Here is a 17,326-nt window from a genome sequence, read left to right on the forward strand (position 1 = left end):
TGAATATTTGAAATGTTGAAATTGTTTGCAGTTTTGTTCCTGAAGATTAACACTGTTTTGCTGAACTATAAACATACCAATTAGTATAATCTATGTTTCAAATCACGTAATCGTTTTTTATGAAAGGAATAAACTAATGATAAAAACTCTATTGATACATATCAATTTTACAGTTAAATGTGTATGTTACAATGTATTGAAATTCAACTTCTTCAATAAGTTATAAAATTGAGAATGGAAATGGGGAATGTGTCAAAGAGACAACAACCCGACCATAGAAAAAAACACTACAGCAGAAGGTCACCAATAGGTTTTCAATGTAGCGAGAAATTCCCGCACCTGGAGGCGTCCTTCAGTTGGCCCCTAAACAAAAATATACTAGTTCAGTGATAATGAACGCCATACTAATTTCCAAATTGTACTCAAGAAACTAAAATTAAAATAATACAAGACTAACAAAGGCCAGAGGCTCCTGACTTGGGACAGGCGCAAAAATGCGGCGGGGTTAAACATGTTTGTGAGATCTCAACCCTTCCCCTATACCTCTATTCAATGTAGAAAAGTAAACGCATAACAATACGCACATTAAAATTCAGTTCAAGAGAAGTCCGAGTCTGATGTCAGAAGATGTAACCAAAGAAAATAAACAAAATGACAATAATACATAAATAACAACAGACTACTAGCAGTTAACTGACATGCCAGCTCCAGACTTCAATTACACTGACTAAAAGATTATGATTTCATCATATGAACATCAGGCACAATCCTTCCCGTTAGTGGTTTAGTAATCATACCATCATAACATATATGAGTAGAACATAACCCGTGTCATGCCAACAACTGTTTTATGAATAAATGTATTTAGTTCCGATGTAAAGACCCTATAAGTGAATCAATATTAACGCCAAAATATGCAATCTTTAATGACCTGACAACAGTATCGTAACTATATCCCTTTATAATAAGTCTATTCAAAGGTTTTTGTAGTTTCTGAGGTGAATACTGACACTTTTGTGCTGTATAAAGAATATTTCCATAAACAATTGGATGTGAAATAACTAAACGTATAAGAAGTCTGCATCTTGAGATAGATTTAGTGATATCCTTATACCGATGATAAAATTTAGTAAATGTCTTGACTAGTTTGTGATATCGAAAACCTTGGTGTAATAATTTTTCAGTAATACATAAATTTTTCTCATTAAAATCTTAAACATTGTTACATACACGAGCGAAAGTACAAGTTGAGATTTATAAACATCGTAAAACGGTGACAAACGAACGTCACCATCTAAAAATGGATAATTAACGAAAGGAAATGAAAAATCATCTCTTTTATCATAAATTTTAGTATTCAGCTTTCCGTTCGTGAAATAGATATCAAGATCGAGGAAAGGGCAGTGGTCATTGTTAGTATTAGCTTTATTTAAAATAAGTTCAACAGGATAAATTTCTTTGATATACATACTGAAGTCGTCATTATTGAGAGCCAAACTATCATCCAAATATCTAAAAGTATTATTAAATTTGTTTATCAGATGTTGTTTCGATGGGTCTTTGCTTATTTTTATTATAAATTGTAACTCATAGCAATACAAAAACAGGTACGCAATAAGTGGTGCAAAGTTAGTCCCCATATTTCTCAGTTCATTTTTCTTAATATTTGTTGTGTAAGATTACATCTACATCTATCTATTTTTTTAAAACTTTTTGATTCGAGGGTCACTGTTAAGTCTTTTGTGAATGAAAGTACAAAATTTGAATCCTGATACTTAAGATAAGTTTATTTTGTTTTGAGAAAAACGTATTAAGGATCATTAATGGCAACCTAAGGCAATATTCAAAAGATCGAAGTAAAACTGTCGATTTATTAAATTTAAATGAGAAAATACTCAGGCAAAACACAATGTATAAAGAGTTAATATTTATAGCACCGTTCAACCCAAACCAAACTCTGGCACAAGATTTTGTCTTTATCGTATTCAGTCAATCAGTGAACTAAATCTGTTTTTACAAAGGAATATTTATTGAATTACCAAGGACAACTTGATGTGGCGCACCCTAGACGACCGAGGGCAATCGTCAAAAGAAGAAAAAAGGGAGTGTGCAGTTTGGCAAACAATTTCTTTAAGTAAAAACGAACACAAATATATATTTGATCAGATTTATGCAAGAAGTATTGAAGTTGTTATCTACAGTCCCTACTATGTTACTATGCTGGCGTTTACTTTTGTTGTTGTCTTTCTGTTTCTGTTGTTCCGCTGTTTTCCTCCTACAGTTTATTTTTATCCTTCGGTTTTTGTTTGTTTCCAGATTTGTCTTTTTCCTAATCGACTTATGACTATTGAATAGCGGTATATTACTTTTGCCTTTATTTCTTAAGTAATTGAAGTCATGTTACATTTTATATAGGATCCTTGTAAAGTTACTAAAATTGTAGAACTAAGGTCTACAAGTGAAGACGTGAGAGAGATAAAGGAAGATCATCATCCAGCTTGTTTTCTTTTAGACATTTTGTGTTGAGATGATATATTTGTGTTTCAAAGAGCATGAATTTAAGAAAAATATAGAAGGAACCTTTTCCTTAGTCGATCATTTATACGTTCATATATTTATGTTTCTTTTTCTAAACAAAGTGTTTTCAACTTTATAATACTTAACCCCTTACCAAACCATGTTTTGTTACAACTATTTCAAATTCGCACTATAAATCTAGATTATTTAGATGTTAATATCGCATTTTTAATAAAGCAATGAACAAGAATTTGTAGCGTACGTTGTATAGGTGTGAAAGGTTATATTTATTTTCTGAGTTTCCCCAGCCTGGTAATGACATATATATATATATACGTTTCCTTCCTCCAAATTCGTCAATGTAGGTCATGAACATGTTGGCCAAATAACTTCAACATCAAAGTTTGCTAAACTGATTACTGTGAAAATCAAAAGACCAACTTGTTAACTATATCATTGCATCGGTATATACTAAGATTTCGATTATTTAAACTTTTTATAAATACAGGTAATAATACATGTCCAGTTGCCGAGCTTGGAGTATATGGTTTGTTATTTTGAGAAGATTGTTACCTGAATTCTTATATGTGTTTGTTGTTCGACCTTTTATGGTATAGACTTGTGTTTGATCTGTTGAAATACCCCGCCCCCTTATTTCAAAGATCTTTAAGAGTGCATACAAAAATAAGACTCTTGCATATTGCGATAGTGTTAAATTTTTGTACTTTTTTACACTGTAAAAAATCAACATTCTAAAATAAATGACAACTAGAAACAGTTTATCTTGCTTTGTTTCATGAAATATGATTGGCCTACTTAAAAACAATGTGTTTTTGTCTTTCGGAGGGATAAATGGTATTTTGTAAAAAAAAATCATTCTGATTGAAAGAAAAATTGTCTGACACTGTCACTATAAATATAGTTGATTTGTTGTTGATAACATGCTTGCTACATTTTGGGGACGAGTTATTTAACAAAGAATCGGTGTTTACATGTTCCTTTATTCATATGTGGTTGACGTTTTATAAGAACTTCTTAGAAAAGAAAAGAGAAGTTACTAGTACTTATAAACATCACTAGATGATGTAATCTCATTTAATATTTACAAATTTAGTGACTGTGCTGAACGCATCTATCCCATTAAATTTGTGGAAATGGATACAGCTGATACCGTTAATTTGAGAAGATTTTAGCTTTCTAATTTATAACTTTCGATTTCTTTGTTGCGAAAATCATACAGCGCCTGCATATGAAGTTTATATCTGCTTCAGTTGATAAAATATGCCAGGGCTTGTTTTTCCTATCAGTATTTCCTTTATTGAGTGTTGCTAGTCACACGGAACCTGTTAAAGCAAGAGTTTCAAGTGATAGAGTTGAAATCATCCCATCGTATATTTCACGGACTCTATCACGAGTTAGTTGACCGTTCTAGAGTATCCATTTCACCGATGACAACATATATGTTTAAATTGTCGAAACTACACGAACAGCCCCTTTAACCCAAATGCGCACTGAGTTGAGCAACATGAATAGTGCTACATATTAAAAAGGATTTGTTTAGCCTTCTGGAGAACCTGATTTCACCCCAAACGTTTAGTTTGGTTCGTGTTCATAAGTCTTTGGTCTTCTATATTGTTTTGATTACTGCTGTTTATATGTGTCTTTTTTAGCCATTTCGCCATCAGTTTATTTTCACCTTTTAAGTTTCAATGTCAATTTTGAATACTTCGCCTCTTTTTATCGAATAGATATATAGTCATAAAATTAAAACATACTATTAAATAAATAACTCAACCACGTGCATACCGTAAACTCTCATTAAAGTGCTTATCAAGTTTATATTAAAAGGTAAATCAGGTTTCAAACATCAAAATATTTTTGTTCATATATTAAAAAAAAAAACACGTTCAGTTACATATAACATGTATAATAGACATGAAAAACTCATGACAACAGTCTGTCCGTCCGTACACATGTATATTATCAATAGAATACACTCTCTGAAGTTTGACTGCCCACCATTCCTGTTGATTGAGTATACTGTCTGTTTTTGCACATAGTAAATCCGACGACCATTAATACATGGTATGGACTTGTTTCAATCAACTGCGAAGTCAGAGTCACAACAGGCATAATGGTGTCCATCATGGATGTTAGGATCATAAATTGAAGACATCTTTGTAGGTTTATCAAATGCCATTTTTTCATCTGCTAAACCTTAAATGAAATACAGGCTAAAATGACACGTGTGTGCCCTTATTGCTGCAAGCATGTATCAATCTTAAAAAATTATATTGACAAATTGTATTGAAACATATAACTATTAGACTATTGAAAAAAGCGTGATCAATTCTGATTGGTGTGTTTGGGGTTTTTTGATCGATGAGTCATACCACTTGTTAGTTAAGTGGCGATGAAACGTGTGTTTAACGATCTTAATATCATGCATGATATCTTTGATGTGTTTTTGTTTTTACTTGACCTTTACGTGTACAGCTGTAATAAACCCAGTCATGAATGATTATTTGTAAAATCAAAACGGTTTGGAAATGTTACGTTATCTCGTGTGATCCGGAAGTGTAAGCAGATCCTGCTCCTCATTGGAAACGTTACGTTATATTTCCATTTGAATTAAGAGGTTAATGGAATGGTAATAATAATTGTCTGAAATCATTAATGTTTATTTATGTTATATTTAGTTTGATTGCAATTTACTACAACAACACGTCTCTCGGAAGATTTCATCTGATTACAAACTAATAAGACCTTTTATTTGTTATAAACAATGTAAATCAAATAAGTACACAGAAGAACATTTTTGAATACGCATCAATGTATGCTAACGATACCTGTTTCCTGAACTACCTTCTACAGTATGCTGACTGTAATGAAATTGAAGACAATAAGTATTTAAGTAGAATTTAAAGAAAATAAAAAATATCATTTTACAAGAATATACAAAGATCTGCGCCATTTTATGTTTTTATGAAAAAAATAAAAAAAAAAACATTTCTAAAGCTAAAACTGCAATGAAGGGTAAAGGAAAATATTTGATACTGTTTAACTTGTATTTAATGAAATGTGATCAACGATTTTAAAACTGTCCTTTCATTGTAAATACTTGTAATATTATACCTGAAAAAGGTTTTTTGTTGGTTATTGTTATATATCACACAAGGAAGAGTAGATATATGCAGATTTTAACATCAGGTATTTCTTGTGAAAGACAGATTATACAACGTCTAGATTAATCTAAATGTGTTAATATTTCTAATAACAAGAAAGAAGAAAGCCGAGGAAAAAACTATTAATTTTGTAAACAAAATAATACGCAATAACATGAAAAAGGTAAGAATCTCTATTCTTTTTTCTCTTTTATATTCCTTGTTTAGTTACTTGATATATTTGAAGAATTACATTAGATGTATGTTTCATTGTAATACGTTAGTCTGATTGGCTTGCTGAACAGCACATGTTATTCCTTAATCTATTGCATTACACAATAAAACTTATCATTCATGATAACACCAGGTCAGACAATAAAGTGCAAAGGTAAATAACATAAAAACCGTGTTAAAAATCGTGTTTCATGATCCTAGCTAGAAAATGTAATTATAAGTATTGAATGCTTCTTTTTCTAATTTCATAGGGTTGTGAAAGCGTTGACCGTGTGCACATTTTTAGCTTCGGTCAACGCTTTTACACCCCAATATAATTACAAAAAGAAGCATTCAATTCTTAAAACAAATTCACCACAAATGTTGAATGCCATTAATATAAGAGATGAATACAAGTTATCTTTGAAACACAAAGTTTATATATAAACATCCAGATAAGAAAGGGAAGTGCTATAGCAATGGTCTTAACAGGAGAATGAATAAACATAAGTGTATTAAAACACCATATTATAATAGACATAATTGATTTATGACTTTAGAATGTGTGAACAAAACAAACAGACATTCTAGGCAAATATGTCAAAAATAGAGGAACAGCAGTCAACATTGTGTTATGTGAATCATTTTATTATTACACGATTTTGAATCTGAATCGTTTAAATTGTTTTAAGTCAATGTTTAACACTTTTTCAACCTCTGCTGTATGGATTACAAAACCAATTACCGATTTCGGTTTTTCAAACGATACTATTGATTTAATTATAAAACTACATTATTCAAATATATATTACAAAATGTTACACATATTGTCATGTCTGAACAGAAAAACGTCTTACGACCAAGATGATATTACAAACCAGGACAACTTATAACGTCATTTGTATTTTAAAGTAATTCTCGGTATTATGAGCTTTAATATAGTTTGGATATGACAGAGGTATAATTTTACAAATACTTTCATTATATTGCAGTTTTAAATTTGAATAATTAACACAAAGAACAGGTGTCTTGGTATAAGATTTCTCGGATTAAATATTTCAGATAAGGTAGATAGGGTGTCTTCCTCCATTTTAAAGCCTCGGTCACACCTTACCGGATAGCTCGAACGGACGCCTAACGGATAACTTTTTTCAATCCGTTCATGTCCGTTAGACGTCCGTCCTTATTTATTAGACGTCCGTCAATATCCGTTATGTGTCCGTTAAGCGTACGTTTTATCCGTCGACGCCCGTTCTGTCCGGTGAAAAATGTTGAACATGTTCAAAACTTTGAACGGACGTCCAACGGATAAAATGTCCGTTGAACGTCCGTTAGACGTCCTTTTTGTACGGTACTCGTCCGTTTCGTTTCCGTTTTGTATTCGTTACGTGTCCGTTATACATCCGTTGGAGGTCTGGAAGAAAATTCACCAACGGACTTCTACCGGACGTTTAACGGATAAAACAGATGTTGAACGAATGAGAAACGGACTTCTACTGGACATATAACGGATAAAACGGATGATGAACGGATCTGAAACGAATAAATGCCAATTGTAAATTTCGCGTCAGAAATGCCAATTATTGGTATGTGAGATTTTTAAGGTTCACGAATTCTTGTTATTCATAATCGATCTTAGAGTAAAAGCACATCTTCACAATCATGCAGCTCTTATTCAGGACAGACACTGCCCTTTGCGGCATTTTAAAGAACAAACTAAAACCAGTAACACAGAAACATTTTGAATATTTATACGATTCACATGTATTATTATTGTCGCCTTTACTCGTCCGTTGGATGTACGTTCAACATCCGTTCTGTCCGGTACGTTTCCGTTTCTCGTACGTTGCATATCCGGTGTGTGTCCGTTACGCATTCGTTACACGTCCGTTTAATCGGGTCAGTAAATCAACGGACTCCCAACGGATAACAATTTTGTCAAGAGACAACTTTTATTTTCATCCGTTAACGTCCGTTCGTGCTATCCGGTAAGGTCTGACCGAGGCTTAACACAATGTTGACATTTTAAAAGAAAGATTACAAACATAATGAACTCCAAAGAAACTTAAAAAAAATCAATTAAATGATAAAATACATCAAACGAAAGAACAACAACCGGTATGTCTAGCATGTTAACACAATGATAAAATACTTGAGTGTTATGAGCCTGTCATACAATCATTATCTAGCTATACAATCATGTACAATTCACCATTGTTGACATTCGGAAAGGGGTCTACCAAATATTTCAAGTCAGGAATTTGACAGATTGTTTTCGATTTTGAATTGATGTAGGTATTGTTGCTACATTTTTTTTCGAAAACAAAATTTTGTCTTTTAACATGTTCTTAAAAAATTCAACTTTTTGTATGCCTTCATTACTGGTGTTTTCTATAAGATCCCAACATTTCATTTATTGTTTGTTGTCATATCCCGCTGTATGTTGATCGTCACGTGTGTATAAACCTAACAATAACCTGCTTCAGACTTCTTGAATATAAGCGTTTATCAAGGAAAATGCTTTAATAGCACCGTTTTTTAAAAAAATATCATTTTCTTTTTTAGCCATGGTGTTGTTATTATTTTTTTCGATCTGTGAGTTTGAATGTCCCTTTGTTATCTGTCGTCCTTCTTTGTAATAACGTAAATGTTTTTTAATTCAAAATGTAAGGTTTAAACAAAGTTGTGTATAAATGAAATAACACTATTAGCTTAGTAAAGTTTATTCAAGGATGTAAATGTAAAGCTTTGTGTGTAATGTTTCGAATAAACAATTTGCAGTTTGTAAAAACACTTGCATTTGTAGTTTTAACTGTTTGCAATGAAATATAAAGAGGGGATCGGGAAAAGGGCGGGAATTCGTCAAGTAGAGATATAAGTGATCGAGAAGGGCTCGTGTACAGATCGAGTTTGGTACGAACACAAATATATTATCGACCAGTACTCGATCATATCGACCTTTGCGCGACTAATATCCCATCGTGTCTCGATCATTGTCATGTTGTGTGATCTCTGATTAAGATTAAACCGACTAACTCCCGATCGGTTCCCGATTACTGCGACCATTATTATTTTGAATCTAAGACCTACTCGACTAATACCCGATATCTATACGAACTACGAATCGTATAGGAGAGACCAAAGATGCACCAAGAAAAATCAAACCCAAAGGTAAAAAAACTACGAGACATGCATAAGGAAGAATAAAAAACGACGACAAGACAAACAGCATCCAACATGATAGAACACTAGAAATTTTGAAACATGAAACCCAACAAATACACATTGCAACCATCGCATTATTTAACTTATGTAAAAATCTGGAGACAAGTCTTATGTGAATGCATCAAATTAAGACATGAAATATAAGTGTTCCCCTTATTGCCTGGAAATGAGTATGTTATTCAATCAAATTCCCTAGTTCAGATTGGTTGAAGAGTTGAGCGTCGTACGCACTTTCATCAACACAAACACATATGAACTTGAAGTTTGCGTCGACGAGGGCCAGTAGTATGATTGACAAAAATCCTGTTCAGTTAACCAAAATATGTGTTGGTACTTACCCTCACGTGCTTGCAATCCAGTGCTCCAAATGCATACGGAAATTTCCATTTTGCTTAGAAGTCATCGGCTGATCGGCAATGTGAGGCTTTAACAGAGTCGTTTACTTTCGTAACAGATGCCTGCGGATAGGGAATAGTCTAGGGAGGTCGGACAAACACCAACGACAGCAAGGGACAGAGGGACAGTTAAACTCATAAATCGAACATAAACTGAAAATGCCATGGCTGAAAATAAAAAGACAAATAGACAAATAGTAGTACAGACGACACAACATAGAAAACTAAATACTAAGCAACACGAACTCCACCAAAAACTGGGGTGTACCATTCCGGGAAACTCAGCCGATTTTATATAGTCGGATACCAATCGTGAAAGATTCTGATATATCGAATTCAAATCGTAACTGTCTCGACATATTCGTGATATCGTTATGATTTCTGAACATGTTTGGTTGTAGTGTGCCTTGCAAAACATATGTAACATAGTCAAATTTGATTGTTATATGAAATATGATATTGCTGGTTATTAATTTTTTTGCAGTGGTTGATAGTTCAGTTAGTTATTGTTTCTATTTCTAGTACCATTAATTGTACGAATCATTCTTTGTTTTTCTTTGGTGAACCTTATTCCTTTTATATCATTTTGGACGGAAAATTCTAACCTTTCGAATGGTCAATTTTTAAGACAGAGGCCTTACCATATGTTTTCATCGTTTCTGGTAGATTTTGACTGCAGACATATTGAAATACAGTACAATTCATTCATTCATTCATGTCTTTATTTCCTCATAATTGAGATACAATGAATACATACAATTAACTAAATATCAGACAACAACAAAATAAACGAAATAGATACAGAACAGTTTTTCACATATACAGACAATTATATACACTTTAGTCTCTCAGCATTAAGGTTTTATATAATCTCGATTGATGACATATCATGTATTGCTTAACCTGACACATCGTCCATATAATGCTAAGCACTGAATCACATGGGCGTGGCAAAGCCTCTCAAACTCCGAATGTTCTTCACTTAAATTTAATGGAACTCTTCCAAGCAAAATTTGATATATATCTTCATCATCATATTCACTTAGTTCAAAATAAAGTGGTAGCGAAAAATTCTCGATGATAATATCCCACCACAAATCGCGCAGTTCTATAGTGCAAGTGCAGGAACAACATGCATGTACATATACATCATTAAAGTCATTTTCGCATTCGACGCATTTATCTCCTGATGAATTTGGTATATCAGCTAACAGTTTTGTAATAAGATATGAATTTCGTATTTCTGCAAACGATTTTGTTTTTTTCCAGAAGTTTGTCATAGAAACTGTTTTATGAATATTTCTAAAACGTATAAAATTGTCATCTAACGCAATACGGTTTAACCAGTTGACTGACTGTTGTTCGTTAACTGTTTTGTGAACAGTCGATTTCCATTGACTTTTTGATGGGAAACTACCAGTATCGATATATTCAGTAAGATATTGAATGAGTCCATATGTTCTTAAATGTCAATAATATCAGGAATGTATCCATAGTGACGGCGGTGAGGTTCTATAAGGAATGAAAATAGTCGAACCAAAAATATTCTTTTTGAAAGATAATTGTTATCTAACATACACAGTTTTTGAAAAAAGAACAGTTTTCTTTTGTGAATAAAACTCATAATCGGATGAATTCCAATAATACTCTCGCACATATCAGATCTGGTAGAAGTTTTTAAAGCTAAAATGTGTTTGACAATGAAGTGCTGAAAACAATTAAGCGTCGTTATATCACAGGATTTGAGGTTACTCCATGTTTCGCAGCCATAAAGAACGCTTGGTAAGACAACAGTTTTGTATAATTTAAATAATACAGATGGATTAGTTGCTCTTGACATTACTCCTTTCAATGCGAAGTATGCGTTTTTACCTTTTCTACAAGCATTTATAGTTCTGTTCTTAGTTTTGAATCGAGAATTAAGTTTAATACCTAAATGTGTATAGTTGTCAGATAATGGAATATTCTTATTTCCAATACACCAGTGGAAGTTAACATTGTTTTCTCTTGTATTTATGGAGAATTGCATAATACTTGATTTGCTTGCGTTAAAACAGAACCGCCAGTTTCTAGAGTACTCGAAACACACATCAAGCATGCGTTGGAGAGACAATGGGGACGTGGCAATACATGATATGTCATCAGCAATAGCAGGTGCACCACAATTGATACTGTATATACCTGTGTTTTGATTGCATTTCTCAATTTCACATATTAAATCATTAATAAAAATTAAATACAGTAAACCAGACAGCACACTACCTTGTCTTACACCTTCTAACACTGGGAAAAAATTTGACTGGTGCTGGTTAACAACCATAGCACTTTTGGTGTTTGTATGAAAGTCATTGACTATTACCCATAATTTATTGTTCACACCTAGTTAAAACAATTTGTACATAAGACCAAGTCTCCAGACTGTGTCGAATGCCTTCCTACTATCAAGAAAAGCTACAAAAATCTTACTACAAAATTCAAGATTATGAAAAATTGTCTCATGTAGATTAAAGGAAGCTGTTAGGCAACCGAGGTTCTTCTGAAATCCTTGTTGTTGACAGTTAGGGAAGTTTATGTTTTCCAATATGATTAGCAAAGGTTTTTTATAACATGCTCAAAGACCTTTGAAACACACGGCAAAAGTGTAATCGGGCGATAGCTGTCAGGAGATGTTTTAGGTTTATTTTTTCCTTTAAAAAGTGGTACCAGTAAACCAAGCTTCCAGTCATAAGGAACACGACCATTCTTCACTATGAGGTTAAAAAATGAAGTAAGGCAACGGATAAGAACTTCTCCGCCGTATATCAAATGTTCGTTTTGAATTTTGTCGTGTCCGCTGGCTTTTTTACGCATCAAGGATTTGACAATATCGCGCACTTCACATTCTTTGATGACTCCACCAGGTATATTCTCATTGGAGTTACAGCAGATGTTTAAAATCTCTGAATACGCACTGTCAATTAATTGCTTCTTTGACGTATCAAAAGTGTCAGTATTGTCCGTTGTACAAATGTTTGAAAAATAGTCCATGAAGGCATTCGCAATGCTTTCTGGATCATTACATGTATCACCATTATGGATAATTTCCGGATAAATTCTTGATGTTGATGGTTTACATCTTTTTACTAGTTTCCAGAATAACCGGATATCGCACTCAGCTGCTTCGTTTAAGTCGTCGTAACATTTTTGAATATATTGTTCGTAAGCTGCGTTTTGCACATTCCGAAATTCATATTTGGCTTTTTTGTAATGTTTATACGACACATGACTCATTCCTCTGGGCCGTCCATCTGCCAGCCATCGTTTACGCATTGCGCGTTCCGTCTGATGAGCTTTCTTTACATCGGGTGTCCAGTATGGTTTTGTATATGGGTTAAATACGCACTTAGGAATAACGGAATCTGCCGCTGCATGTAAAATGCTTTCGATTTCCGTGTTAACAGTATCTACATCTACATTGTCTGAATTAATTCGGTCGGTTAACAATTTTATTGGTACGTCCATAGCTTCTTGATAGTTTCTTATATGTTCGTCATTAATTTTATGCCAAGCCGGAAATTTGCTATACGAATTCATTATTCGGTGTGGATTATTATCTATTAAAAGTTCTACTATTATCGGTAAATGATCGGAAGTACTGCTAATCGAACCTTCGTCAAGAATTTCACAAGACCTCAGTTGCCTAAGTACACTCTCAAATTCAAGTTTTCGTATACTTTCATTACTTGTGTTTTCTATAAGATCCCAACATATTATTTATTGTTTGTTGTCATATCTCGCTGTATGTTGATCGTCACGTGTGTATAAACCTAACAATAACCTGCTTCAGACTTCTTGCATATTAGCGTTTATCAAGGAAAATGCTTTAAAAACACCGTCTTTGAAAAAATTGTCATTTTCTTTTTTAGCCATGGTGTTGTTAGTTTTTTTTTTCGATCTGTGAGTTTGAATGTCCCTTTGGTATCTGTCGTCCTTCTTTGTAATAACGTAAATGTTTTTTTAATTCAAAATGTAAGGTTTAAACAAAGTTGTGTATAAATGAAATAACACTATTAGCTTAGTAAAGTTTATTCAAGGATGTAAATGTAAAGCTTTGTGTGTAATGTTTCGAAATAAACAATTTGCAGTTTGTAAAAACACTTGCATTTGATCGGGAAAAGGGCGGGAATTTGTCAAGTAGAGATAGAAGTGATCGAGAAGGGCTCGTGTACAGATCGAGTTTGGTACGAACACAAATATATTATCGACCAGTACTCGATCATATCGACCTTTGCGCGACTAATATCCCGTCGTTTCTCGATCATTGTCATGTTGTGTGATCTCTGATTAAGATTAAACCGACTATCTCCCGATCGCTTCCCGATTACTGCGACCATTATTATTTTGAATCTAAGACCAACTCGACTAATACCCGATATCTATACGAACTACGAATCGTATAGGAGAGACCAAGAAAAATCAAACACAAAGGTAAAAAAACAACGAAACATTCATAAGGAAAAATAAAAAACGACGACAAGACAAACAGCATCCAACGATATAGAAAACTAGAAATTTTGCAACATGAAACCCAACAAATACACATTGCAACCATCGCATTACTTAACTTATGTAAAAATCTGGAGACAAGTCTTATGTGAATGCATCAAATTAAGACATGATATATAAGTGTTCACCTTATTGCCTGGAAATAAGTATGTTATTCAATCAAATTCCTTAGTTCAGATTGGTTGAAGAGTTGAGCGTCGTACGCACTTTCATCAACACAAACACATATGAACTTGAAGTCTGCGTCGACGAGGGCCAGTAGTATGATTGACAAAAATCCTGTTCAGTTAACCAAAATATGTTTTGGCACTTTACCCTCACGTGCTTGCAATCCAGTGCTCCAAATGCATACGGAAATTTCCATTTTGCTTAGAAGTCATCGGCTGATCGGCAATGTGAGGCTTTAACGGAGTCGTTTACTTTCGTAACAGATGCCTGCGGATAAGGAGTAGTCTAGAGAGGTCGGACAAACACCAACGACAGCAAGGAACAGAGGGACAGTTAAACTCATAAATCGAACATAAACTGAAAATGCCATGGCTGAAAATAAAAAGACAAACAGACAAATAGTAGTACAGACGACACAACATAGAAAACTAAAGACTAAGCAACACGAACTCCACCAAAAACTGGGGTGTACCATTCCGGGAAACTCAGCCGATTTTATATAGTCGGATACCAATCGTGAAAGATTCTGATATATCGAATTCAAATCGTAACTGTCTGGACATATTCGTGATATCGTTATGATGTCTGAACATGTTTGGTTGTTGTGTGCCTTGCAAAACATATGTAACATAGTCACATTTGATTGTTATATGAAATATGATATTGCTGGTTATTAATTTTTTTGCAGTGGTTGATAGTTCAGTTAGTTATTGTTTCTATTTCTAGTACCATTAATTGTACGAATCATTCTTTGATTTTCTTTGGTGAACCGTATTTCTTTTATATCATTCTGGACGGAAAATTCTAACCTTTCGAATGGTCAATTTTTAAGACAGAGGCCTTACCATATGTTTTCATTGTTTCTGGTACATTTTGACTGCAGACATATTGAAATGCAGTACAAATTACCTGCTTGATATATATTGATCTCTGATATTTATATTTTTCTTCTTGGATTTTCAATATTCTAAAAGTCAGTTCAGTTTATTAACCTTATTCCTCATTAACAAATTAATAGTATGTCATATTAATATTTTGTGAAAGGATTGACTGACCTAGTGATAAATTATTTTACAAATTTCAATTAAAATATGAATTTCCAGCCACGATTCACGGGACCTTAATCAGACTTTTGAGGAATTCTAATCGGGAATGATACTATCAAGGAGTGTGGTACAAATCGTGAATGTGTGACTCCGGGTTAACTTTGTCGTGTGTATCCTCTTTTGTATTAGGTTGTATAAGGTCAAAATTGCAATTGTTGCTAAAAATCACCGAAACACCTTCAATCGATTTAAAACGTTTGCTTAGCTACAGAAACGCGTTAATAGCTTTTTAAAACACTGATTTAGATTGCTAAACAGTAACGTCTGTATTTTATCAATCCTATCTTAAATTATAATAACACGAATCTTAAAAGGAACTCAATGTAAATACTGTTTTGTTTTTTACATTTAGCGTTGTGCATGATACTGATCTAGTTAATACAATGCAAATATAAACTGTATCTATCAAACTGTGCATAAACATTAAAAAACATTTATAAAGCTAGAAATGAACCGAGGTAAATATTTTATACTGTTTAAATTGAATTTGATGAAATTTGATCAACTATTATAAAACTAAACTGTCATTTAATTGTAAATACCTGTAATAATACATGTAATATACCTCAAATAATGGTTTTGTTCGTCATCTTTATGTTTCACACGAGGTACAGGAGATAAACGCAGATTTTAATATCAGGTATAGATTACTGGATTTTGGTTTTTCAGACGTTACTATTGAATTAATGTTAAAACCACATTATTCAAATACATATTTAAACCAAAATATTTCATTTCTTACGATGGGATTACAAATTCGTGTGGAAACCCCAAAGTAGGACAACTTATAACATGTTATAAAGTCATGTTGTATCTTTTAATACTTATTGGTAATAAGATCTTCAATACAGTTTCGACATGACAGAGCTATAATTTTACAAATACATTAATTATGTTATTGCAGAGTTTAATTTTCAAGTATTACACTTTCAATAAATCAACACAAATAACAGGTGTCTTGGTACATTATAAGATGTTTAGGAATAAATGTTTCCTTAAATAAGAAGAAGTTGAGACGAAAGAAAAACCTGTTTACCTAGTTTCGTGTTAGTTTAGTGTTGACCGATTTAATAGAATTTTGAAATAAACATAAAACGAGTAATTTACTTACAACTTATTACATTTCTTTTTTTTTATTCATATCATATTTGTAATTGTATTTAAACACATATTAAAAGTACGCACATATAATGTTGCCCAACTTTGTGATCTGGAATTAACCATTGCTGCCCCATCGACGATAAATGCGATCGAATTTGGATCAGCAAATCGCAGAATGTTTCAAATAAACCCATTTGCAGCGATTTAATACCACTATTTCAAGAAACATCCTGAGATAAAGACGGAGGAGAAGTTTGGTTTTATTGATAAAGAAATATTCCAAGTAAACTGTCTACTGTGACTAGAAATGAAAAGTCTAGAAAAGATATCGCAATCTCTTTTTTTTCTAAAGCTTTGTTTTTGACAAAGACGTTTCCAGTTTCTTTTTGCGGCCAAAATAAGAAGCTGTTATTTTTATTTGGTTATAAAACATGTAAAAAGCAGGTTCTCCTTCGTTTTACCTTTGCTTCAAAAGATCTTCATATTGTTTGAACTAATATCCTTGGAGTTTATTTACATATCTTATCTGTTCATCAATTTCCTAAATTGAGTATATTTTTTACAAATCTGACGACTCTTCTAGAAATGAATTCCCAAACTCGTTCATCACTTTACAAAGCCTTTAAAGCTGTTTAAAGACATCTTTTTGTGTTTTCGTAGAGTTTTCATTAGATCGTTCATCTGTTATAGAATGTCCTAAACCACAACATCTTTCAAATTCGATTTCTAGTATACTAACTCCTGGTCCAGCTACTATCCATTTGTCTAAATTGGATCTTTGATTAATCCTATGGCACCAACATCGCCCTTTACAATTGCATTATTCTGTTTGTGTGCCTGATAAATTGTGTTATAAGAAAGACATTTGCTGGTCTTACGTACAGTGAAACTA

The 17,326-nt window shown here is 33.0% G+C and overlaps 1 protein-coding gene across 1 annotated transcript in view; it reads left to right on the forward strand.

The window, feature by feature from the left end:
* The window catches only part of LOC143052814 (neurogenic locus notch homolog protein 1-like), a 314,515-nt gene that overhangs the window by 243,203 nt on the left and 53,986 nt on the right, over positions 1-17,326 (forward strand). The gene's annotated exons all lie outside the window — the stretch shown is intronic.

Source organism: Mytilus galloprovincialis, chromosome 11, assembly GCF_965363235.1.
Source record: "Mytilus galloprovincialis chromosome 11, xbMytGall1.hap1.1, whole genome shotgun sequence".
Classification (NCBI taxonomy): Eukaryota; Metazoa; Mollusca; class Bivalvia; order Mytilida; family Mytilidae; genus Mytilus; species Mytilus galloprovincialis.